The sequence below is a fragment of the Poeciliopsis prolifica genome, unplaced genomic scaffold, assembly GCF_027474105.1.
Source record: "Poeciliopsis prolifica strain line A6 unplaced genomic scaffold, Auburn_PproV2 SCAFFOLD073, whole genome shotgun sequence".
NCBI lineage: Eukaryota > Metazoa > Chordata > Actinopteri > Cyprinodontiformes > Poeciliidae > Poeciliopsis > Poeciliopsis prolifica.
This window is the reverse complement of record NW_026562448.1, coordinates 1,503,969-1,528,984: the sequence shown is the minus strand read 5'-3', so window position 1 is coordinate 1,528,984 and position 25,016 is coordinate 1,503,969. Positions and strand designations below refer to the sequence as shown.

Sequence of the window (25,016 nt, the reverse complement as noted above, 5' to 3'; positions counted from 1 at the left end):
CACACTCTGTAAATCACACTCTGTAAAACACACACTGTAAAACACACACTCTGTAAAACACACTCTGTAAAACACACACTCTGTAAAACACACACTCTGTAAAACACACACTGTAAAACACACACTCTATAAAACACACACTGTAAAACACACACTCTGTAAAACACACACTGTAAAACACACACTCTGTAAAACACACACTGTAAAACACACACACTGTAAAACACACTCTGTAAAACACACTCTGTAAATCACACTCTGTAAAACACACTCTGTAAAACACACACTCTGTAAAACACACTCTGTAAAACACACTCTGTAAAACACACTCTGTAAATCACACTCTGTAAAACACACACTGTAAAACACACACTCTGTAAAACACACTCTGTAAAACACACTCTGTAAAACACACACTCTGTAAAACACACTCTGTAAAACACACACTCTGTAAAACACACTCTGTAAAACACACTCTGTAAAACACACTCTGTAAAACACACTCTGTAAAACACACACTCTGTAAAACACACTCTGTAAAACACACTCTGTAAAACACACACTCTGTAAAACACACACTGTAAAACACACACTCTGTAAAACACACACTGTAAAACACACACTCTGTAAAACACACTCTGTAAAACACTCTGTAAAACACACTCTGTAAATCACACTCTGTAAAACACACACTGTAAAACACACACTCTGTAAAACACACACTGTAAACACACTCTGTAAAACACACACTGTAAAACACACACTCTGTAAAACACACTCTGTAAAACACACTCTGTAAAACACACACTGTAAAACACACACTCTGTAAAACACACACTGTAAAACACACTCTGTAAAACACACTCTGTAAAACAAACACTCTGTAAACACACTCTGTAAAACACACTCTGTAAAACACACACTCTGTAAAACACACACTGTAAAACACACACTCTGTAAAACACACTCTGTAAAACACACACTCTGTAAAACACACTCTGTAAAACACACTCTGTAAAACACACTCTGTAAAACACACACTCTGTAAAACACACTCTGTAAAACACACTCTGTAAAACACACACTCTGTAAAACACACACTCTGTAAAACACACACTGTAAAACACACACACTGTAAAACACACACTCTGTAAAACACACTCTGTAAAACACACTCTGTAAAACACACTCTGTAAACACACACTCTGTAAAACACACTCTGTAAATCACACTCTGTAAAACACACTGTAAAACACACACTCTGTAAAACACACACTCTGTAAAACACACTCTGTAAAACACACACTCTGTAAAACACATTCTGTAAAACACACTCTGTAAAACACACTCTGTAAAACACACACTCTGTAAAACACACACTGTAAAACACACTCTGTAAAACACACACTCTGTAAAACACACACTCTGTAAAACACACTCTGTAAAACACACTCTGTAAATCACACTATGTAAAACACACTCTGTAAAACACACTGTAAAACACACACTCTGTAAAACACACACTGTAAAACACACACTCTGTAAAACACACACTCTGTAAAACACACACTCTGTAAAACACACACTCTGGACTGATCTGTGGAGCCGGTCTGTGGTTCTGTGGCTGATACTGGATCTAACTGGACCTGAAGATGAATATTAAACCTCAAAACTCAAAGCATGACAAGAACATCTGAGACTTGGCATAGATCCCAAATCCTTTGTTTTTAATGAACACAATCTGACATGTTTTCTCTACAACAATATATTTCAGCTCCTGCTGGTGAAACATAACAGATTATTATTTGGAACAGATGGAGAGAAGATGGAGGTATAAAGGGAAGCAGTAGAGACCTGCAGTTTGACATTCATCTCTCATCTGGTGATATTATACGTTTTATTTCAAAGGTCGATAAAACAAATTTTCAGAAACTCCAGAGTTTTGTTCCTTATGAATATTAAAAACAGCAAAGCGTTAGTGTAATCTGGTTGGGATGAGTCGGTGGAAATGTCGCAGCGTTTCCCAGCTCAGTGCTCACATCTCATCTCCCATCAGCTGCTGATCCAGGTATGGACACAGAGCTGGTTGACCGATAGCAGCGTTAGCATCATCCGAGTTCAGGTCTGCTTCCTGGCCGACCTCAGAGCGGCTGGAGTTCGTTAGCTGATGGCTTTTAATCAAGCCGCAGAACGTTTGAGTTTCCGATTCCCTCAGCAGCAGCAGAGAAATCTTTAATTTGGTTATTACCCCCCGTTACATCTGTAATATTCATCAGACAGATTTGACATTTAATATGATCCTAATCTAACATCCTTTCATCTGAGTACTGCTGACGTCTGAACCCAAACTCAAGTCAGTTTATTTTTATTCTACCAGGACAGAATTTTATTGCTTTGCATGTTTAAGGTGGAACTGCTGACATTTTCTGGAGGTTTATTATAACTTCCCTTTGAAGAATATTTCTTAAAGACACTTGAAGTTTTTGAAATGATGTAGCGCCACCTGCTGTTTTTATTCATTATGCTTGGGTTGTTGGTTCAATCCCAAATCCCTGATGTTTGTTGTAACAGGATACGAGAGATTCATGTCCCAGTCAAATCACAGGAGTCAAAATGAGGAGTTATTAAACTGTGAACCAGAAATCAATTCACCTCTGAAGTGTGAAGTTGGATTTGACCCAAAACCGCAATGGGTCAGAACCAATGACCCACCCAAAGGGGAGACGTGATGGTCAGAAGCAGAACGTTTAAATCAATGAGGAGTTTTGCAGTGAAGCTGCTGCTGGATAAGAGAGCAGAGAATCAGTAGATCCAGTTTAGATGACTGAACTCTGAACAGGAAGATAAAAATCACTGAACTTATCCAAAACGATTCGTCGTACAGCCCGGACGGTTCAGATGCACAGCAGTCATATTAGATTTTAGTCTTTATATGTTCGCGATGTCGTTGTTTTCTCATGTTCTCTCATGTCAGCCAGTGATGCTGATTTCTACAGATGAGCAATTTCCACTTCCAGTTTGAGGGAATCTGTAATTTCCTGCAGGTTAGTGGCCATGAACACAGGCCAGTTGAAGACGTTTAATCGTTTTTTCCTCCAACAGTTTCGCTACAAGAGCAGAGTCTACAGACAGCCCAACATCGATGAGAAGCAGATCGCCAAACTTCATACAAAGGTAAGGATGGACACGCGACACCTTCACTGTGTTTCTGTAAAAGTCACGTTTTAAAAGTTTGCTGCCATCATCAGAGCGACTGTCAGCTGAAGGTTGAGAGGTAAATAAAGCAATTAGCGTTTCCCCAGACAGAGATGTTTACCGCAACAAAAACAGCATGCATCTTTTTTCACTTACCGCAAATTACCTTTTCATTTTTACTCCCTGCAATTAAATTAGCTGTTGCTAAGTTAGGTTGCTATGCACATTATGGTTTGTTCTGAGAAAAACTAAACAAGGTGTTTGAATGATAAAAAGATTGAATCATACCAAATCATTTACATGAGAAACATGAAAGATGTGCCTGCAGTAACATCTGGCTGCTGATCATGTGACTCGGGATGTAAAAAAATGTTTCCATTAAAGTTTTAGACCAAAAAAAAACATCATCATAGCATCAAAACTTTACACAAAAAATGAGTTTTTCCATAATTGGCGTGTTCCCATTCAGCAAATTTATTTTCAAAATGTCAAATTCTGCAGTTAGAAGGTCAATGGAGGGACAGCTGATGTGCTTCTGAAGGATCCAGACTTACTGGAATCACTTATTGATCCATCCGATTTGATTAGACAGGCTTAGTGAAAAATCTGTTCATCATCAGCATAACAACAAATATTTACTTTATACCAGTCGATATGTTTAATATTCCTGGATTAAAAACAAAAAGACCAAACACTGAGGCCTGTGGAACTCCTTAATGAACCGATTCATTATTGACCTGAAGAAGCCGGAGTCTTGAATACGAGCTGGAGGTTCGGCTGTTCCCAGCCCGCTGTGGACTCTGCTGCCCCCTGCTGGTGTGATGAGCAGCCAGACATGGAGGAACATCTCCCACTTCCTCCCACTTCAGTCTGACAGACTTTGGGAAGTGCAACCTGAACACCTCAGACACCTTCACATCGAAGGCGCCGCCAGAATAAGACACCAAGAATCTCAGATTACAGTTTAAAATCTTCCCTGTCTGGTTGGATTCAGACTGTTTGTTTGTTTCTGGTCATTTCTGCTTCCTATCAGGGAATGAAATGAGGAGAACAGTTCTTATCTACCTCTATTGTCCTCTTTTTTATAATTATTTGGAATGATGCTCTTCTTCCTGGCAGATGAAGAGCAGGCTCCTCCTCCTGCTGCCTCCATTCCTCCTATATGAATCGAAATGAGTTTTCAGCCTCCTGGTTGTTTGGTTCCAGCTCTGGGCTGCTGTCCTGCAGCCTCTGTAATCTTGTTGTGCAGCCAAATCAAAATGTCTGTGGCAGCTCTCTCCTACAGGAGCCGGTAAAACCGTCTGACAGCAGCTCTAATTTCATATCCGACTGCAGGGAAGCGAGACGGGAAGGAACACAACCAGGGAGGAAAATAAGAAAGGCAAGAGGAGGAAGATGCTCATAAATATGGAACAGGGACATAAATACATACAGTCAAGTTTCCAAAATGTTATTAATGTGAAGAAGTGTTTCTCTGGGATATTTCTGGTTCTAAAAGGTGATATTTTAGCTCAACATTTCCATCCTGTTGCTTTGCTGTGAGGTAGAAAGAGGAGCAGCAGCAGATCAATGTCCAGACTGTCTCCCTGTTCAGGACGGGCAGGGAGGAGACCACACTTTCCTGCTCATTCTGATTCATCAGGCCTGCAGAGACACACAGGGGACAGGCTGGACTGGGGACATTAAATAAAAGACGAGACACACGCGGGGCCACGAACATGATCCTTTGACATTTCCAGATATTGAGCCGCTGGTGAGTCACTGCAGCCGTCAGTCTGATGGAAACTGAGTCACTTTGGATGATTCTCTGCTCTCAGTGCAGCTGGTGGTAAAATGATCAGTATTTATACTCAGAGCTTTGTCAACATCCAGGCAACATCTAGTTAGCATTGTGTTAGCTCAATATGCTAATTAGCGCCAGCAGTTTAGCGGTAAATAAAAATATTTGTTTAGTTTGATGAAAATATGTTAAAGTCTCAGTATTCCTTGCTCTGAAAGGTTCTAGTTGGGGTATGAAACTTTTACACCACCATGTCCAGCTCCTGTTGCTTCTCCCAGTGCTAACTACAGAGATACATGGTTGGTCAACCAATCAGAGCCAGGAGGCGGGTCTTATCGCTGTCAATCCCTCTCAAGTACACGCTGCTCATCCTCCCTTTTGCTCTCTGCAGTGCTTTAGCAATAAATGCTTAGGCTAGTTAGCAACAGTTTTCCTGTAATGGTAAGCTGTTTCTCTCCCATGAGCAGCATGTTCACATGAGTGATTGACAGCACTCAACCCAGGCTCCTGGCTCTGACTTGGTAGAGATCGATCTTTCCACAGATTATCTGTATCAGAACTATTTATAAATGAAACTGAAAGTCACCACTGAAACTATAATAAATAAGACATTCATGAATTATTGAGCAGCGTCTACCTGGGGCTGCTGCTGATGGACTGCAGAGCAGAACTTCTAACATTTCTGTCAAAATTTCAGACACAACAAAATCAAACTGTATAAGAAATCATGAAATTAAAATCTGCTGGTTGAACAAAGGAGCTTTTACTAAAACGTTTAAGTGATGGATTCATAGATGAAGCTGTTTCAGACGAACCACAGCAGGGATGTTAGCAAACAAGCAGCTCAAAATACTCGTATAATCCTTCAACACAGTGAATATTCATGATCAGAGTCACTGTACCTGCTGCAGCAGCTGGTTGCTGCAGCAGCTGGTTGCTGCAGCAGCTTTTGTTTCGGATCTTTTTCTGCTCTCTCATTCTTCCTGCTTTCTCTCCTTCAGGGAGCTGCTCTCTTATCTATTTTTATCTCACGGCCTGAAAAGAAAGCAGACAGAACCGAGCGGCGCAGAAAGAAAGGAGCCGCTCCGTCCTGCCCTGTCCCCCGATGTCCTCCCCGTCCCCCCCTCCTGTCTTATCTCCACATTCAACTTGATTTCATTTTATTCTTCTATGTTTGACCTTTTTTGACCTTTCCCCGTATCTCTAATTATACTTTGTGAAAATGGATCCTTTTGTCTCGGCGTTCTGCTTTGATGACCCGTTTGTCCTCCGGTGTGTGCAGGCCAACCTGAGGAAGTTCATGGACCTGGTTCAGCAGAACCAGGTGGACAAAGTGGGGAAGCTGTTGGAGCGAGGCCTCGACCCGAACTACCACGACGGGGATTCTGGTGGTAAGGCTGCAGGCCGGACACAAACACAGCAGAGACTCACTGAGCAACAGAAAGAAAGACTTCTGGGAAAGAAATGGTTCTGGTTCTGGTTCTGGAGGGAAACCCAGACCCAGAAAATCCTCCTCATCCTGGAAACATTTGATCAAAAAACATGATTTCTTTTAAAATGTCATGTTTCACATTTAGTTTCTCGTCCACTTTGTCGATGTAAAGGCAGCGATCCAATCAAGACCGAATTAGAGAAACAAGAGTTCATCTGACGGACCTTTGGTTCTGGGTGATGGATTCGCTGTCGTCCAGTTTCTGTTTTTATGATGCCGGTCATAACGGCGCATCAGTCCTGCAGCTCATGACCCTCCAGTGGCTCCGCGAGGCAAAGCGCCGCCCTGCTGGCTGCAGTGAAGCATTTCTCTGCTGATTAGGTTCCCAGGTGTGAACATCCTGGGCCCAGGAGGCTTCTGGGTAATGAGCCCAGTTCTGATGTCAGCGCGTTGAGAAGGTGGTTCCTGGTTCCAGAGGAGAAACACAGAGATCCGGACGGACCCTGAACACATCGTCTGTTTCTCAGTCAGTTACTCGCCGTGCAAATCAATATTATTAATTTAAATTAGATTCATTTCTTTATTCTGGTCATTTTTAACCTTCAAAACACACAAAACAAAATGGAACAGAACAAAAAAGACAAAATTAGAACAGAAATGGATATTTCAAAAACACAAAGTGAAGCAAAAGTTTATTATACCTCAATGTTTTATACAACATATTGTAAATTAAAACAGCAGAATTATTAATTTCAGAAAGTGAAACTCGTACATCATATAAATTTATCACATCTGAAGGGAAATGTTGGAAAAATAGTTTTCATGTTGTCTTCATGAAAACCCAAAAGTCTAAAAAAATATGTGAACATTGTGAGAAAAAGAAATATTGAAAACTCATCAAGCTGCACCAAAGCTTTTTCAAAGAAAGTTGAGTGGAAGGAAAAAGTGTGGAAGGAAAGATGAACAGTGGTAACCTGGAGAGGAACATGGAGTGAAATCAGGATCGAGAGGAACGTCAGGACTGGACAGAACATCTGGGTCCACTATGAGCTACAGCATCTTACCTGGGCTGAGCGGAACCAGAACCAGAACCGGATGGTTACCCAGTGGTCCACAGTTTTCATTTCATTTGGACCTGAAGGTTCAACCCTCTGAACTCCACCAGGCTTATCAGCTGTTCAGGACACTGTTGCCCAGGTAAAATGTTGTCCAGGCGAAATGTTGCTCAGGTAAAATGTTGTCCAGGCGAAATGTTGCCCAGGTGAAATGTTGCCCAGGTGAAATGTTGCCCAGGTGAAATGTTGCTCAGGTGAAATGTTGCCCAGGTGAAATGTTGCCCAGGTAAAATGTTGTCCAGGCGAAATGTTGCTCAGGTGAAATGTTGCTCAGGTGAAATGTTGCCCAGGGGAAATGTTGCTCAGGTAAAATGTTGCCCAGGTAAAATGTTGTCCAGGCGAAATGTTGCCCAGGTGAAATGTTGCCCAGGTGAAATGTTGCTCAGGTGAAATGTTGCCCAGGTGAAATGTTGCCCAGGTAAAATGTTGTCCAGGCGAAATGTTGCTCAGGTGAAATGTTGCCCAGGGGAAATGTTGCTCAGGTAAAATGTTGCCCAGGTAAAATGTTGTCCAGGCGAAATGTTGCCCAGGTGAAATGTTGCTCAGGTGAAATGTTGCTCAGGTGAAATGTTGCTCAGGTGAAATGTTGCCCAGGGGAAATGTTGCTCAGGTAAAATGTTGCCCAGGTAAAATGTTGTCCAGGCGAAATGTTGCCCAGGTGAAATGTTGCTCAGGTGAAATGTTGTCCAGGCGAAATGTTGCTCAGGTAAAATGTTGCCCAGGTAAAATGTTGTCCAGGCGAAATGTTGCCCAGGTGAAATGTTGCTCAGGTGAAATGTTGCTCAGGTGAAATGTTGCTCAGGTGAAATGTTGCTCAGGTGAAATGTTGTCCAGGCGAAATGTTGCTCAGGTGAAATGTTGTCCAGGCGAAATGTTGCCCAGGTAAAATGTTGTCCAGGCGAAATGTTGCTCAGGTGAAATGTTGCTCAGGTGAAATGTTGCCCAGGTGAGTTTTTTCTCCTGCGTTGATCAGCTCCAGTTGTTTCCACCTTCATCTTGTTGCCTCAGGCAGCAACAAACATGTTGCCGTCATGCGTTGCTTTAAGAGCTGTTGACTTCCCTCCAGCGCTGAGGCTCATAATTCTGTTTATTTATGATTATGTAATGAATCTGTCAGGAGTGTCTGTGCTGCGGTTGAGCAGCGTTGAGTGGACCGATGAAGGTGAGCAGGAGGAAGAGGAGCAGTTCGGCTGAGCTGCTGCTGAAATAACGACCTCTGGTACCAGAACCAAACCTCCAGAACTCCAGCTGGAGAAAAACCCACTGCTTCCCCTGCAGACGCCCTGAAAAACCAATAATGATCACTGTAATAACCAATAATGATCGCTGTAATAACCAATAATGATCGCTGTAATAACCAATAATGATCGCTGTAATAACCAATAATGATCGCTGTAATAACCAATAATGATCGCTGTAATAACCAATAATGATCACTGTAATAACTTAATGATCACTGTAATAACTTAATGATCGCTGTAATAACTTAATGATCACTGTAATAACAATAATGATCACTGTAATAACTTAATGATCACTGTAATAACTTAATGATAGCTGTAATAACTTAATGATCACTGTAATAACCAATAATGATCACTGTAATAACTTAATGATCACTGTAATAACTTAATGATCGCTGTAATAACTTAATGATCACTGTAATAACTTAATGATCACTGTAATAACCAATAATGATCACTGTAATAACTTAATGATCACTGTAATAACTTAATGATAGCTGTAATAACTTAATGATCACTGTAATAACCAATAATGATCACTGTAATAACTTAATGATCACTGTAATAACTTAATGATCGCTGTAATAACTTAATGATCACTGTAATAACTTAATGATAGCTGTAATAACTTAATGATCACTGTAATAACCAATAATGATCGCTGTAATAACCAATAATGATCGCTGTAATAACCAATAATGATCACTGTAATAACTTAATGATCACTGTAATAACCAATAATGATCACTGTAATAACTTAATGATCACTGTAATAACCAATAATGATCACTGTAATAACCAATAATGATCGCTGTAATAACCAATAATGATCGCTGTAATAACCAATAATGATCGCTGTAATAACCAATAATGATCACTGTAATAACTTAATGATCACTGTAATAACTTAATGATCGCTGTAATAACTTAATGATCACTGTAATAACAATAATGATCACTGTAATAACTTAATGATCACTGTAATAACTTAATGATAGCTGTAATAACTTAATGATCACTGTAATAACCAATAATGATCACTGTAATAACTTAATGATCACTGTAATAACTTAATGATCAGTGTAATAACTTAATGATCACTGTAATAACTTAATGATCGCTGTAATAACTTAATGATCACTGTAATAACTTAATGATCACTGTAATAACTTAATGATCACTGTAATAACCAATAATGATCGCTGTAATAACCAATAATGATCGCTGTAATAACCAATAATGATCACTGTAATAACTTAATGATCACTGTAATAACCAATAATGATCACTGCAATAACTTAATGATCAGTGTAATAACTTAATGATCACTGTAATAACTTAATGATCACTGTAATAACTTAATGATCACTGTAATAACTTAATGATCACTGTAATAACCAATAATGATCACTGTAATAACTTAATGATCACTGTAATAACCAATAATGATCACTGCAATAACTTAATGATCACTGTAATAACTTAATGATCACTGTAATAACTTAATGATCGCTGTAATAACTTTATGATCACTGTAATAACTTAATGATCGCTGTAATAACCAATAATGATCACTGTAATAACTTAATGATTGCTGTAATAACCAATAATGATCACTGTAATAACTTAATGATTGCTGTAATAACCAATAATGATCACTGTAATAACTTAATGATTGCTGTAATAACCAATAATGATCACTGTAATAACTTAATGATTGCTGTAATAACTTTCAACTGACAGAAGTGATGATAAACTGGAAACAGTAATAAAGAGAGAATCCCACTGAATAACTTGGGTTCAACAGACGCCTTTCATTTAAAAACAGCAACTAGCTTCCAAAATCCTGGACAATAACGATGCAACCTGTCAGTGAATATTTTGTTGCTCAACTTGTGGAGGGAATCAGAGGATTTCTGCAGCGTTTATCAGGTTTCTGCTCCTCTCAGCTTCCAAGCCAACAGGTGAACAGGTGTTCACATGTCATGTGAACGTCTGAGGTTCACATATCATGTGAACGTCTGAGGTTCACATGTCATGTGAACGTCATCATTTTTGTCCAGGCCTGTTTGTTACTTTGATATTTTTCTAATAATTCTGTTGAATTAAAGAGCTAAATCAGATTTCCACTGGATAATTTCAGGATTTTTTCTCATTTTTTTCTTTCAGTCTGAAGTTATTTTCTTTGGACATTATTGTTTTTTTTGAGTGTTTTCTGTGTTTATGTTTTAATATCTGCTGCTTCTTTTATTATATGACCTGAAAGTATTTCCGTCTCCTGACTCTTTTCTGCTCAGGAACAATCTTCAGTCTTTAGCTTTTATTTCAAAGATGTTTTCAACATTTCACACATTCGGTTCTGGGATCTGGACCTTATAAAGCTGCTTTTTCCTGCAAAATACTTGGAATTTGATCATTTCTGGGCCAAGCCGGCTGCTGTCCATAATAAGCTGATTATGTTGAACTGGGACGTTTGTTGTCTACTGGTGTCTTGTTTTGATGACCTTGTTTAGCATCATCAGCGCTGCTTTAATCACCTCTGTGCTGTTTTCTTGTTGCGCCTCATAATTAATAGAGAATCAGACGACCTGCTTTATCAGATCAAAACCTGAAGGGAAGAAAAGTGAAGTTTGAAGATAAGTTTCAGGATGAAGGGAGAGTCAGGGAAACAGTTGCCTCAGGAAACTTTTACTTTGAAATTTTTGCCTTTACTGTACAGTATTTTATTCTTTATTCTGTTTTTTATAAATACTTTATATTCTATCTTTCTGTGAGTGTCTGCTAGATAGACCTACATGGTATATCTAGTTGTACTGAAACTTGGAACAAGAATTTTTATCTTAAATTAAATTCAACTCAATTTTGTTCTGCACAAAATATCATTATAAAGTAAGTAAATTAGGACATTATCATACAATATCTGTAATGAATTGCCATCCAGTTGTATGTTATCTATTAAATAGGACAATCTGAGTTTGATTGATGCAGATAAATGTCTTTTATTTAGACCAATCACAGCAGCAGGATTCTCCCAGCTGATTGGCTGCAATAATATGGAAACGTAAAGTAAATGCATTTTGTTCCTCATCAAATAATTCCTGTAAATAGTAAAAAATCATTAATTTAACAAAATGTGATGCTTTTATTTTTGGCACTTTTTAAGTTATTTAATTGTGGCACTTGTGGCTTCCCGTACCTGCTGTGGTCCAAACTGGTCATACTTTAGGTTCTTCCTTCGATCTGAGCAGAACCTCAAACTCTGAACAGGAAAGTCTCCATGTCATTCATGCTGCCCAGATCATACTGGATGTAAACCAGTTCACTGACAGACCAGTTCACTGAGAAACCAGTTCACTGAGAAACCAGTTCACTGAGAAACCAGTTCACTGAGAAACAGTTCACTGATAAACTGGTTGTATAATTCCGTCTTGTTCTGTTTTTTACTTTCATTTTGTTTTCCATGTTCAGTTGCTTCGGTTCGTTTAGTTTTGGTTCGTTTAGTTTTAGTTCGTTTAGTTTTAGTTCGTTTAGTTTTGGTTCGTTTAGTTTTAGTTCGTTTAGTTTTGGTTCGTTTAGTTTTGGTTCGTTTAGTTTTAGTTCGTTTAGTTTTAGTTCGTTTAGTTTTGGTTCGTTTAGTTTTGGTTCGTTTAGTTTTGGTTTCCATCACTCTATAGTGTCTTCATCATGTTCAGAGGAAATTATTAATTTGAAGATAATATATACTTTTTCCTGTAGCTGCTGCGTCTGAACCGTTCTGATCCGGTTCTATCATCTGGTTCTGATCCAGTTCTGTGATCCGGTTTTGATCCGGTTCCGATCCGGTTCTGCGATCCGGTTCCGATCCGGTTCTGTGATCCGGTTTTGATCCGGTTCCGATCCGGTTCTGTGATCCGGTTTTGATCCGGTTCTGTGATCCTCTGGTTCCTCAGCAGGAGCGTCTCGTTGCCCTCAGACCAGCGTTGCTCTGCATCTTGTTACCTGAGAGCGTTTGGTGCTGAACTGACGGAGTTTTCTCCTGAGGTTCAGATCAAACTCTTCCTCCCAGGAGTTTTGGAGCAGCTGGAAACTCGTCTCCATGCTGAGCTTAAGAAAACAAACGTTTCACCGTCTGAGAGCTGCAGGAAGTGGATTTGCTTTCTGAATGGTTGTGTTTCCTGCAGAGAGCCCGCTGACGGCGGCGGCCCAGCTGGACAGCGGCGTGGAGATGATCAAGGTCCTGAAGAACGGAGGAGCTCATCTGGACTTCAGGGCCAAGGACGGCCTGACCGCCCTTCACAAAGCGGCGCGCGCCAAGAACCAGCTCATCCTCATGGTGAGGAAACTCCGACTTCCTCCTCCAAAGACTCAAACCCTCCATTCAGACGTTACGTCGGCCTGCAGCCGCTCGGCTCTCGGTGCTTCAGAGAGACGAGAAACTTTCCTGTTTTCATTTGTGATCCAGACGCTGCTGGAGCTGGGAGCGTCTCCAGACTACAAGGACAGCCGCGGCCTGACGCCGCTCTACCACAGCGTGGTGACGGGCGGAGACCCGGGCTGCTGCGAGCTGCTGCTCCGCCAACACGCCTCCGTCTGCTGCCAGGACGAGAACGCTGGCACGAGGTCCACCAGGTACACACACACACACACACACACACACACACACACACACACACACACACACACACACACACACACACACACACCACTTGTGTGTTCTGGCCTTCAGATTCATCAGATTGCTTATCTCCTCCCTGTCAGGCTGTAAAATCTCAGCCTTCCTCATCCGTCCCGTTTCAGAGCTGATAAGAAGAAGCTGCTGCCGCTTCGTTCGCTTCACGTTCATATTTGTTTCTCCTCAAAGTTTTTCCACTCAGAAAAGACTTTCTGTTGAGAGGAAAAGTTCATTTCTCTCGTGACATCATGCAGGATTTTCACTGTTTCTGTTCCATTGTTTGTAATTGTTCATAAACTCAGAGATGATGAAACATGATGTATAAATTCAGGTGGAGGAGCTTCATCTCCCAGACCTCTGACATACTCACCATGATGACGAGCATCAGCTCTACAAGCAGCAGCTCAGCTGTTTTTATATTGCTTATGTTTGCAGGCTTAATGACTTTTCGTGCAACATAAGCAACATCCATTTTTAATGTCTGCACAATGCGTCAGTGCATTTTAAAGTCTGCTTGCTTTTCATCTCCTCTGTGATTTGCAGCTGAAGCACTTTGTTTCATAAAAAGGTTATAAAGTGATATTTAGCTTTAGAAGTGTAAACATCAGAGTTGTTTCTCTTTGACTCTTTTTAAATATATATAAGTTTAATAAAGCATCCAGGCTGGATGCTGACTGTTTGTTTTACCTCTTTTTTCTCTAATCCTGCTGATATTTATGAAATATTTTCCTTTCATTCAACATTTATGTCAATTGTGAAGCTCAGATCATTAATATCTGTCAGTTGTTTTGTTATTTTGTCATTTATATGGAATCTGAAACTTGAATTGTCCATTTTTTCACATTTTGTGAATGCAACATGACAGTGGCAGGATGATCAGCCCAAACATACAGAAATAAAAAATATATGTAAATACATTTTAACAGAAACACAAATTAAATTTCAGTCAAACAGGAAAAGTTTTACTTTGACTTTTTTCTGGAAGTTGAAATTGAAATTTGACATTAAGTTTGAAATGTTTTTCTCAGAAATATTCATGAGACTCCATAGAGAAAAATTAAACTCAGCTTCTATTTCAGTTTGAATTATGAATTTGAGTTTTTGGAGAGGGGAAAATACAAACCCAACAAGTTCAAAGGTCAGACAGTCTACACATTCAGGGTTTTCTCTAAAGATAAGCGTATTTAATAAACATCTGGACAGATGAGTTTCTCTCTGTGACTCTGGTGGGTTTTTATTTCAGGTTTGATTCTCTTTAACTTCCTTTCCTCCGTCTTTCTGCTACTGGGTTCAAACTGAGGCGACCAGCTGCTACCAGCTGCTGCTCCGCTTCACTTCTCCTCCTCTGCACCACACTGACATCTAGTGGTGAAGGCGTCACACTGCAGGGATCCTCTCACCACTGTGTGTGTGTGTGTGTGTGTGTGTCTGTGTGCGTGCGTGTGTGTGTGTGTGTGTGTGTGTGTGTGTGTGTGTGTGTGTGTGTGTGTGTGTGTGTGTGTGTGTGTGTGTGCAGGCCTGCCGTCACGGCCATGTGCAGCATCTGGAGCATCTGCTGTTCTACGGAGCGTTGACGAGCGCCCAGAACGCCTCGGGGAACACCGCCCTGCACATCTGCGCGCCCTCTACAACCAGGTGAGCAAAATAATAAACTACAACCAGGTGAGCAGGTTTCCTGTCGCCACTGATCGTAAACGTTCATGCTGGAAAGTGAAGTTTTCTATGACATGAAAGTAAAATCCTGGGTTTGATGCAGAATATTAGAAAATATTCAGTGTTTTTAGTAAAAACTAAACTTCCATTATCAATGCTTAACAAACTTTCCCAGCCTGATCATCTTTATTGATTATTAAGAGAAAAAACACATTTCTCATGTAACACATCCACAAATGGTTATGAAATAAAACTCCTTTTGTTGCTCTTTAAATAAAACGAGCTTCTTATGTCGCTCTGTTTCTCTGGTGACCAGAAACATTTCAGCTCTAATAATAGATTTCAGCAGAAAATGGTGAAAGTTAAATAAATATGAATAAAGTTTTTGACCCGGAAACATGAACAAATGCAGATTGATTCTGTACTGTTACATAATTTCTGAATGGAAGTTAATATTTCAATATGAAAATTTTTCCCTTTTTATTTGAAGGCTTTTGCATGTGGACATTTTTGTCCATTGTTGCTTCATATTTAGACCAAAACTTTTGATCCCATTTAGATTTCTGATCCATATTCTTCATTAAAAACCATAAAGTTGTTCTGCTGCTGCTGGTAAGACGCTGACTGCTCAGTATTTCACAGCATAACCCTTCAGATCTAAGTGAATTATTCCCAATAAGAGAAATGTGAAATGTTCTCCGTCTGGCCTGCGTTGCCTTCATGCTCCTCATTGTTCGGTTCAGACTGCAGGAAAACGTGAGCTCCACTCACAGGCGGCGGCCATGACATCGACCAGACCTGACAGGAAACCGCAGAGTCCGGAGCTTCAATCCGAGGAGCTCAGCTTCCGTTCTTCTGCTCCGCTCTGTTTCTTTTTCCCAGGAGTCGAGTTATTTACCGTCCCTGCTAGTATTTATGATGTTCCAGTCGGTCCCAGGAGGAAAGTCGAGTTGCTGGGTCTTCCTCTAATTACTGTGAACAGCTGAAGTTCAACGTGAAGAGCGCTCTGCTTTTAATCTTTTCATCATATAACTCCTATAATCAACACCCACACATCATTTCATCCATTTAGCTGCTTTTGCTCTACAAATTTCCAGGAAGTGAAAGTTGTGTGTGAGATGACAGAAAAGGATCCATCAGCCTTTCATTATTCAGAAATAAAAGCAAGTCAAGAAGCGTTGTCGTCTTTTAAAACAAAGAAACCCAACAAGTAATTGATGTTTTTATATCTGGAAACAAATTTGATGGGATTTGATGAACAACAGGTTCACTCCTATGAGGCTCATTCACACAGAAAGGACAAACAGCTCTGCAGGATATTACAGAAAAATAAAGAAACTGTTTAAAGCACTTCATTTATCAGAGTTTGGTACCAAACTCTGTGTTTTCCCAGACAGTTTGGTTTCAGTGAATCTTTCCAGGTGAACAATCCAAGTCTTCAGGTCAGATTGAGGGTAAATCTGCTTCCTCTCTTCCTCTCTTGTGAGGAGCTGCTCAGACTTTCACACCAAGCTGTGACCCTCTCCAGACGCCACTCGACTTGAAGCTGGTCTCTGAAGCCTCTGGCGTCGTTTGTGCTGCAGGTCAGCATCGTTTGTGCTGCAGCACACCAGAGCGTTTAACTTGCTGCTCTCAGTTTGGCTTTTAGAGAAAATATTCCCTCTGCTGCTTTTAAATCTCAGCAACTGAAATTATCTGTGGTGCCAAGAAAACCAGTGAAGTAAAAATATAATATTGGTTCAATTCTCCTGCTGATCATCATGAAGGCTTCACTGTCATTTTAACAGTCGTTACTGAAAACTGTTTCCAGATAAATTATTATGATATCTGAATGAGAAAAATCCCCAAAACTGAGATTCATTTCCTGCAACTTGATAAAAATATAAAACTGCACTGAGGATAGTTTAGCTGATTTTAGGTGAATCTGCTCCACACTGTGATTATTTTTATTTTTCACCATCTGTCTCTGAATTAATCCAAAGTATCAATAAACCTCAAACATGAATGTTTCAGAAAGGAAAGGTGATTTTTTTGGCTTATTAACAGAATATATGTGAACAGATATTGGGCAACAAAATAAAAAGCAGATTTTCTCATCTCATTTTGTTTACTTTCATCATTTTAAATGAGAAATATAAACAACAATGTTTCCAAACCAAACCCAGTAAGTTGCTCTGGTCCATCATCAGACCAGTTGCAGTCGATTCATTCTGCTTTGTGGTCAACGTCTCGTTTTCTGGCTCGTCTCATTTCGTTGTTTTGTTTTCCAAGAGAATAATTTTGCATGAAGTTTGTTTTTCGAGGGAAGAGCTTTTCACCCATTATCATGACCTTTGACCTGAGTGAGGCCTGTGGTTTTTCAGTCATTTCTCTGAACTTTGCACACGCTGACCCTGACTGGATCTGCTGGGACGTCCAGTACTGGAGAAACGAGAAACGTTGTCCAAATGGAGTCCAGATGACCTTTGAACCCTTCCAAGAGTGACAAACGGCTGCAGAAGACCCTGGCATCAAAGTTTCCAGGAGAGTCGTGAAGCTCTGCTCTGACCTCCATCTTTGTTTCTGCTCCTCGTTTAATGAATTTTCCCGTTTGTCCTGAGTGATTCAGCCACATTTCTGAGCGTTTCTGAGGAGGAAGGACAGCGTGTTGGAGGACTGGCTGCGGTCCAGGTGGACGGGTATAATAACCCGCAGGATTTCAATGAGAAGGGAAGCGTCTCACGGCAGAACGTATGGAAGGAGCTGACGGCTCTGCTCAGATCATGGCTGTGCTTCAGTTTGTGATTCTCCTGCCAACTCTCCGCAGCTCATTGTGGCTCTAAAAAAACTATTTATATCATGTATGTGTGCGCGGTGCATGCGTGGTGCAGCACATTGTGGGCGAGTTGTGCAGATTCAAGCCCCTCAGCTCGCGCCAGCGCTCTTCTTCTCTCTCGTCCCCGGCTCCCTCTTCCTGTCGGAGTGGAGCAACAGATTCAGAAGAAGCTCCACTCCTGCTGCAGGTGGTCCTGCTGCCTCTCACTTAGTAATGACATGCTGAGGTGGTGAACACTCTTCCCTGCACCTCTTGAAAACTCTGTCACTGGAAGATAATCGCCGTTCTTCCAGAACAAAGTAGGAGAACTTAAAGGACTCGGATCTTCAGGATGTTTCTGGTTGGTTCTGCTTCATGTTTTTTTCTGTTCTCCCTCCCAGGATAACTGTGCCAGAGTGCTGCTGGTCCGTGGAGCCGACAAGGAAGTGAAGAACTACAACAGCCAGACTCCATTCCAGGTACCGCTGAAACATAAGTAAAGACATAAAAGTAATTGCTGCTATTTTTAGCCAGTTCTTGGTGATTTACTGCAGCTTTCAGAGTGCGGGGAAAACATTTATAGAAGCGGCACGTTCTCCTCATCTCATTTGTTGCCATGGCAACAGTGGGGAAACAGCCAAGGTCAGTTTCAACCAAGGATGCAAACGCTTTCTTGGCCAATAATGGAAATGTTGTAATTAAAGTCGTGGGGGAGAGCAGCGAGGGAGCGTGAAATGCCGACCGTCTTTTTGGGATTCGTCGGGCGCAGAAAGGGCGATTCTGATGCGCCTGAATTTATTCAGAAAGCGTGAAAATATTTACAAACGCACCGTGACATGAAACCTGAACACGACAAAGTTTAATGTGTGTGCATGAATGTTTGTGATGTTTCTGAGTCACTCCAATTATTTCATTAAATGTTCGTTTTGCAGCAAGCAAATTAGATTTCTGCAGGAAATGTTGCTCAACTTTCCCCTACAGATCAGATCCTGGCTGTTCGCTGAGCTGGTGTCACAAACATCACTTCAAATCTGCCGTTTATTTCAGAAAAACAGAATCGAAGTACTATGATGCTGCGACTTTGAAGTGTGATTTTAAGAAAGTGGGAGGTGACTGCAACCAAAGTCTGAGGCCCTACAACATGTCAGGCAGAACATTATGACCACAGACAGTTAAAGTCAACATCATGAATCATCTCTTCGTGATGAAGTGAACATTTTGCAGTTCCTCCAGAACTTCACGTTTGTTTTGCTGAGTTTTTGCAATCAGAATCACTGATTTTGCGGAACTACGATGGAAATATTTGTGAGGAATTTTGCAATATTTATTCCTCATTTCCCTTTCAAAATCTATATGTAGAAGCAAAAAGATGTGAAAATAAGCAGACAGGCTGGACATAAAGAAATCAGCTGGATTTTTGTTACGCTGCATATCCAGTCCAACTGAAGTGTAGTTAAAGTAAGAGACACTGCCACCTGCAGGTGGGAGTTAGCAGTCACGTAGACCCAATGATTTTCATCATTTTTATGAAAATGTGTGTGAATTTCCTCCGTCGCAGAATCATAAAAACCTGAAGGTTAGGGTAGGTATGTTATGTGTTCAGCTGCCTGAAAAACCTTTCCTACAGTTTTCACATGTTTCAAGCGTCATTTCCAGTTAAGCTGTTCTAACTGGGGGTTTTGTGCTTAAAATGAAAGATTTGATGTTTAACATTTTGGTTTTGTATGTGTGAATACGTTCAAATCAGAGTGATTTTGCTTCATGCTCTCATCCTGTAAGAGTCGAATCGAACATCTGTGGCCTGAACTGAGGATTTGTCCCGATGGACAGTGAACCTGCTCTCCTGCTGCGATTATCTGCATGTTTGACTCATAACCTACGCCTCAGTTACAAAAGAGCCTTATCCAGGCAGGCTTTTACGAAAGGCAGTCCCACGGGGTCCTCCAGGTCCTCCACATCCACTCCAGTGGAGCGTTTCATTAGCTGCAGCGTTTCACAGAGAGAGGGAGGACGGGATGAACTGAAATCACATCACCGTTAGTCACAGTCTGACTACAGCTGAGGCTTAAATTTAGCCGTTTCCCTGGAGTGTGATTTCTGTGAACAAACTGCACTGAACAAAATCTAGAAAAAAATAAGTTTTCATGATACTGTGAGGTTTGACACTTTAGAGGAAACACAGACAGCTTTGAACTGGTTGTGTAGTTTGGTGATTATCAGGGATGCACCTTATGGTACTTTATAGTACTATTTCTACTATATATGTTTCCATACACTTACAACAGTGGGAAAAGACAAAGACACTGCTGATATCAACCCCGCTCTGCATCACTGTCAGTCACATGACCAAACAAATACCACATGACCCCAGCCCAGAAATACAAACAGCAAAAAGATGGAAATAAACATCAGTTTTTCATATCAGGCCAGTTTTACGTATCAAACCGATAATGATGTGTTAATGCAGATAAATTCTGCTTCTCCAGTGTAAAAATGCCCCCCTTGGTGTGACGTTTCTGTCAGGCTTGACTGCTTATCATCCAGAATGTAACAATTTGGGGGCTAGTCCGGGAGGGCAGAACTTAAATTGTGTTTTGTTTGGTTATGGTCCAGTCCTCTCTGTCTTCTCTTTTAAACATGTTTCTTGAAAAGGTTCTGATGATGCCCTGATGTGGGTCAGCTTGTGTGACTTGATTTGGATTTCTTTCTGGATCTCTGAAACGGAATATAGACTCAGATCAGTTTTAGTCTTAGAAATCTGAATCAGAAATTCTGTAATCCAAGCATATCCATGTCGGTAGGTAGTGATGGACATAGTTCTGCTAATATGACTCGGCTAGAGATCATTTTTTGGCTGGTGTTTGTGTTTTTGGTGATAATAAAGATGTTTAGAGCATCTAGTATCTCCTAGATAAATTTTCCCAATGTGTTCTGTTGTAATTTCTTGAAGCCCAAACCGTCCAGGCAGGTGTGCAAAGACAAATTTGCTCATAAAATTGTTGAGGTATGGTTGGTATTTGCATGGTTATATTTTTATTTTATGCTAAATACCATGTTGTTGTAATGCTTTAGCATTAATTTCAGTTAGCAGTGCCCAGCACCATCTACAACTCATTCTGTAGTTGTAGTTCTGTAGTTAAGTTGGAATTTTTCTCAAATGTTTCCCAGAACTGATTTATTAGTAAATTATTAGTAAGTGGTTGAGTATTATGCAACACACTGCTTTTATCACTGCACTGCTTTTCAAAGCAAAGCAATTTTCTTTGGTAGTGAGATGATTTTCTTGCCGATAAAAGCGCAAAGATTGCTGACAATAAGACCCAGCAGCTGCTGTCCCTCAGTAGTGAAGACGTTCAGCTTAACTGGGGCGGCCAAGTGCAAATCTGTTGCAGAAGAGAAACAAACAGCCGTTATTTTCCTGACAGCAGGCTCAGCGGCTGAACATCAAGCAGCCACTAAACATGTTGGACTCTCACTTGTTGTTGAGTGGAGGAAAAAAATCGCTCTCTTGCACTTACTATCTTTATCATTGTTGCACTCTCCTCCTACACATGAAGCCCAGAGCTGAATCCAACAAGTTTATGCCTGTTTTACAGATGGAAGCTGGAACAGGTACAGACCAGAGGAAACTGAGCTGCAGGAGATTCAAAGCTGTGACTGTCCTGCAGCTCAGAGGACGATACGTTCAGGCTCACGCCCGGGTTTATTCATTCATCATTTCCTTTTAAATTAATTTAAATAAACTTCAGGAAACATTTTCATGTGGTTTGCTTAACATCCATGGTAAACAGTTTCATGTATTTTTATATTTTCAGACTGTTTCGAAGTGGTTTCTAAAGTTTTATGGTTCCACTTTAGGGTATGATGAACATGATCAAGCTTTGAACTTTGACCTCATTTAGAAAAACACTGAGGATCCCAGATTCTTTCCAGCTTTCCTGCAGTTCTGGTTCTTGTTTCGTTTGAGGTATGGAATTTGACTAGGCCATTGTCTTGTTGATGACCCAGTTAGGACCAAACCGTTTGACTGATGGAGCTGAATGAGTGAAAACCAGCCCACATCATCATCCCTCCGCCACCGTGCTCGAGGTGTTTGTGCTGCCAGACGTCCTGCTGTCTGCCATCTTGTTTTCCTCCATCCTTTCCTTTCTGCAGAATGATGGAGTTCAGATGGTCTTAAAATGCTTCACAGATTGATGGGAGTTGCTGATGTTGTTCCAGTTTTATCTCTGTGGTTGATTTGATTCAGTTCTCCAGATTTTCTGCAGCACGTTTAATCTTTTGACTTTACAATGCAGAAAAAAATTAACTAAATGTTTGTAGAAATAAAACAGCAGACAAGAGAGCAGGTGATATCAATAGAACAGGTCAGAAGTAATTAAATATCATTGGAATTAGAAAACACAGCAGGGTAGAATAAATTGGGTTCAAGCTGCTGCACCAATAAATTTGAATGCATTAAAAGGTCATCCTCTTCAGATGCTTCATCTGTTTTATTTGTATTCTGACAAATCCTGAATATCAGAGCAGAAACATTACATAACTCTAAACAGGAGTACATCTAGACAGAGAGCTTGAACACCCACTCTGCCATTCCTCAGCAAAACAACAGAAAGAAGCTCAAACACACAAATTAACTACATATCAAGGCGAAATACCTTAAACAATTAGAGAAAAGCAGCTTTAAACTGAGAAAACGTTTGTTCAAAACGGCTCTCTAGAAGTGTTTGAAACAAATGTGACATTTATGAGCTCTAAGGAAAAATCAAATTAACTTAACAGGTAAATACGAGTTAAATGACAAAGATTAAAAATCAATCAAGTTTACTTAAAGTGAAGGCGCAAACTTGCAGTGGTTTGAAATTGTCAAGCTATTAAAATGTTAAAAATATTTCAGTCATATTTTAAGACTCAAATGAATTTGAGACATTGTGAAAGGAAGTGACTTTATTTTCTGAGCAGCCTGTCGGACCTAACATTCACATGTTGCTCATTTTGGTTTTTCCGTTTGGGTCTCTACAGCAGAAACAATTAAAGCACAAAGAAAATCCCGTCCAGTTGTGATAAGTTTCTTTTTTCTTGGTGTCTGGAAAACGAGCCATTTGAAAAACCTGTGCTGTTGTGTAACAGTGCATCTGTGTGTGTGTGTGGGGGGGGGGGGTTGTAGCACTCGTTAAAAGATGTATTGTTTCAGCCAAAAGAAACAGAGAAAAGCAGAGAATCAGTTGTTCTCTCTCAGTTCTTTGTTTTCTTGATGATTTCAACAAACCGACCCTTCATGTTGTTTCTCATCTCTCCAGTTGTATTGTGGAAGTTTCTGATCTCTTCAACCTTTAACATCTAAATGTCTCCATTTTCATCAAAACCTTCCTCCATTCTCCACATTCTCCCTTCTCTCTTCCCGCTCCGTCTCTCCCAGTCTAAGTCTTAAAGGGACAGTCAGGAAGTCGGGGTTCTGTGGAGCGGTTAATGCAGTCAGTGGCTTCCCTGCAGCAGAGACAACCCCTTCTGAAGTGAGTCAGATCCTCCATATGAAGGAGGAGTGGTTTTTACCAGGCTGGGTTAGGATGTATGTGGATGTGCCTCTGAGCAAGGCACTTCTCCCCAAGTTGCTGATCAATCAGCGTATGACTGGGTGAGTGTCACTGGCTGAATGCGACTCTGCAGCTTTGACCTGTTTATGAATTCAGTTTATGTACCTGATGAGCCACCAGAAGCCACAGAAGCAGAAGAACTAGATCAGAACCGCTAACTGACCAGTGGCATGAGGACCTGGACCCATCCGGACCCGTCTGGACCCATCCGGACCCGTCTGGACCCATCCGGACCCGTCTGGACCCATCCGGACCATCCGGACCCGTCTGGACCCATCCGGACCCCCGTCTGGACCCATCCGGACCCGGCTGGACCCATCCGGACCCGTCTGGGTCGGCGGTTCTGGATGGACGCCGTGTTTCCACTGAGTTCTGTTGTCTTCTTCAGATAAAGTGGCTCTGACTCCCCAGAGACCCGCTGTCACCTGGGAGATCCGGTGTTGCCTTCAGGCGCTCCTGGTTGACATGTTTCTGTTGCCAACCAACCGGCTCCCTCCGGCTGTGCAGGAAGTCACTGTCACCACGGAGACAGTGGCGCTCCACGTTCCCATGACACTTCAGATCAAAACGTTTCTTTTCCTCCCGGAGGATTAAATATGTAAATAATTCTCCAGATTTACAGTTTTCTTTCCCTTTTCAGCAAATTAAACTTTAAATGAAGCTGCTTCTCGCGATCGAAGCTCAACTATATAATAATGACATTTTACAGTCAAATCTGAAATGTTGTCTAAGATTAGGTGGAAATTTAGAAAACTTTTGGGTGCATGAGTCTGGATGTCGGTCTGGATGTCAGTCTGGATGTCGGTCTGGATGTCAGTCTGGATGTTGGTCTAGATGTCAGTCTGGATGTCGGTCTGGATGTCAGTCTGGATGTCGGTCTGTATGTCAGTCTAGATGTCAGTCTGGATGCATGAGTCTGGATGTCAGTCTGGATGTCAGTCTAGATGTCAGTCTGGATGCATGAGTCTGGATGTCAGTCTGGATGTCGGTCTGGATGTCGGTCTGTATGTCAGTCTGGATGTCAGTCTGGGTGCATGAGTCTAGATGTCAGTCTAGATGTCAGTCTAGATGTCAGTCTGGATGTCAGTCTGGATGTCAGTCTAGATGTCAGTCTGGATGTCAGTCTGGATGCATGAGTCTAGATGTCGGTCTGGATGTCAGTCTGGATGTCAGTCTGGATGCATGAGTCTAGATGTCAGTCTAGATGTCAGTCTAGATGTCAGTCTGGATGTCAGTCTGGATGCATGAGTCTAGATGTCAGTCTAGATGTCAGTCTAGATGTCAGTCTGGATGTCAGTCTGGATGCATGAGTCTAGATGTCAGTCTAGATGTCAGTCTAGATGTCAGTCTGGATGTCAGTCTGGATGCATGAGTCTAGATGTCAGTCTGGATGTCAGTCTGGATGCATGAGTCTAGATGTCAGTCTGGATGTCAGTCTGGATGTCGGTCTGGATGCCAGTCTGGATGTTGGTCTGGATGTCGGTCTGGATGTCAGTCTGGATGTTGAGCTGATCCTCTAACCATCACGTTTTGATGAGTTTTCCAGTATAATCCCAGT

At 41.1% G+C, this 25,016-nt stretch overlaps 1 pseudogene; it reads left to right on the top strand.

Moving 5' to 3' along the window:
• The window catches only part of LOC129352159 (SH3 and multiple ankyrin repeat domains protein 2-like), a 161,197-nt pseudogene that overhangs the window by 52,877 nt on the left and 83,304 nt on the right, over positions 1–25,016 (top strand).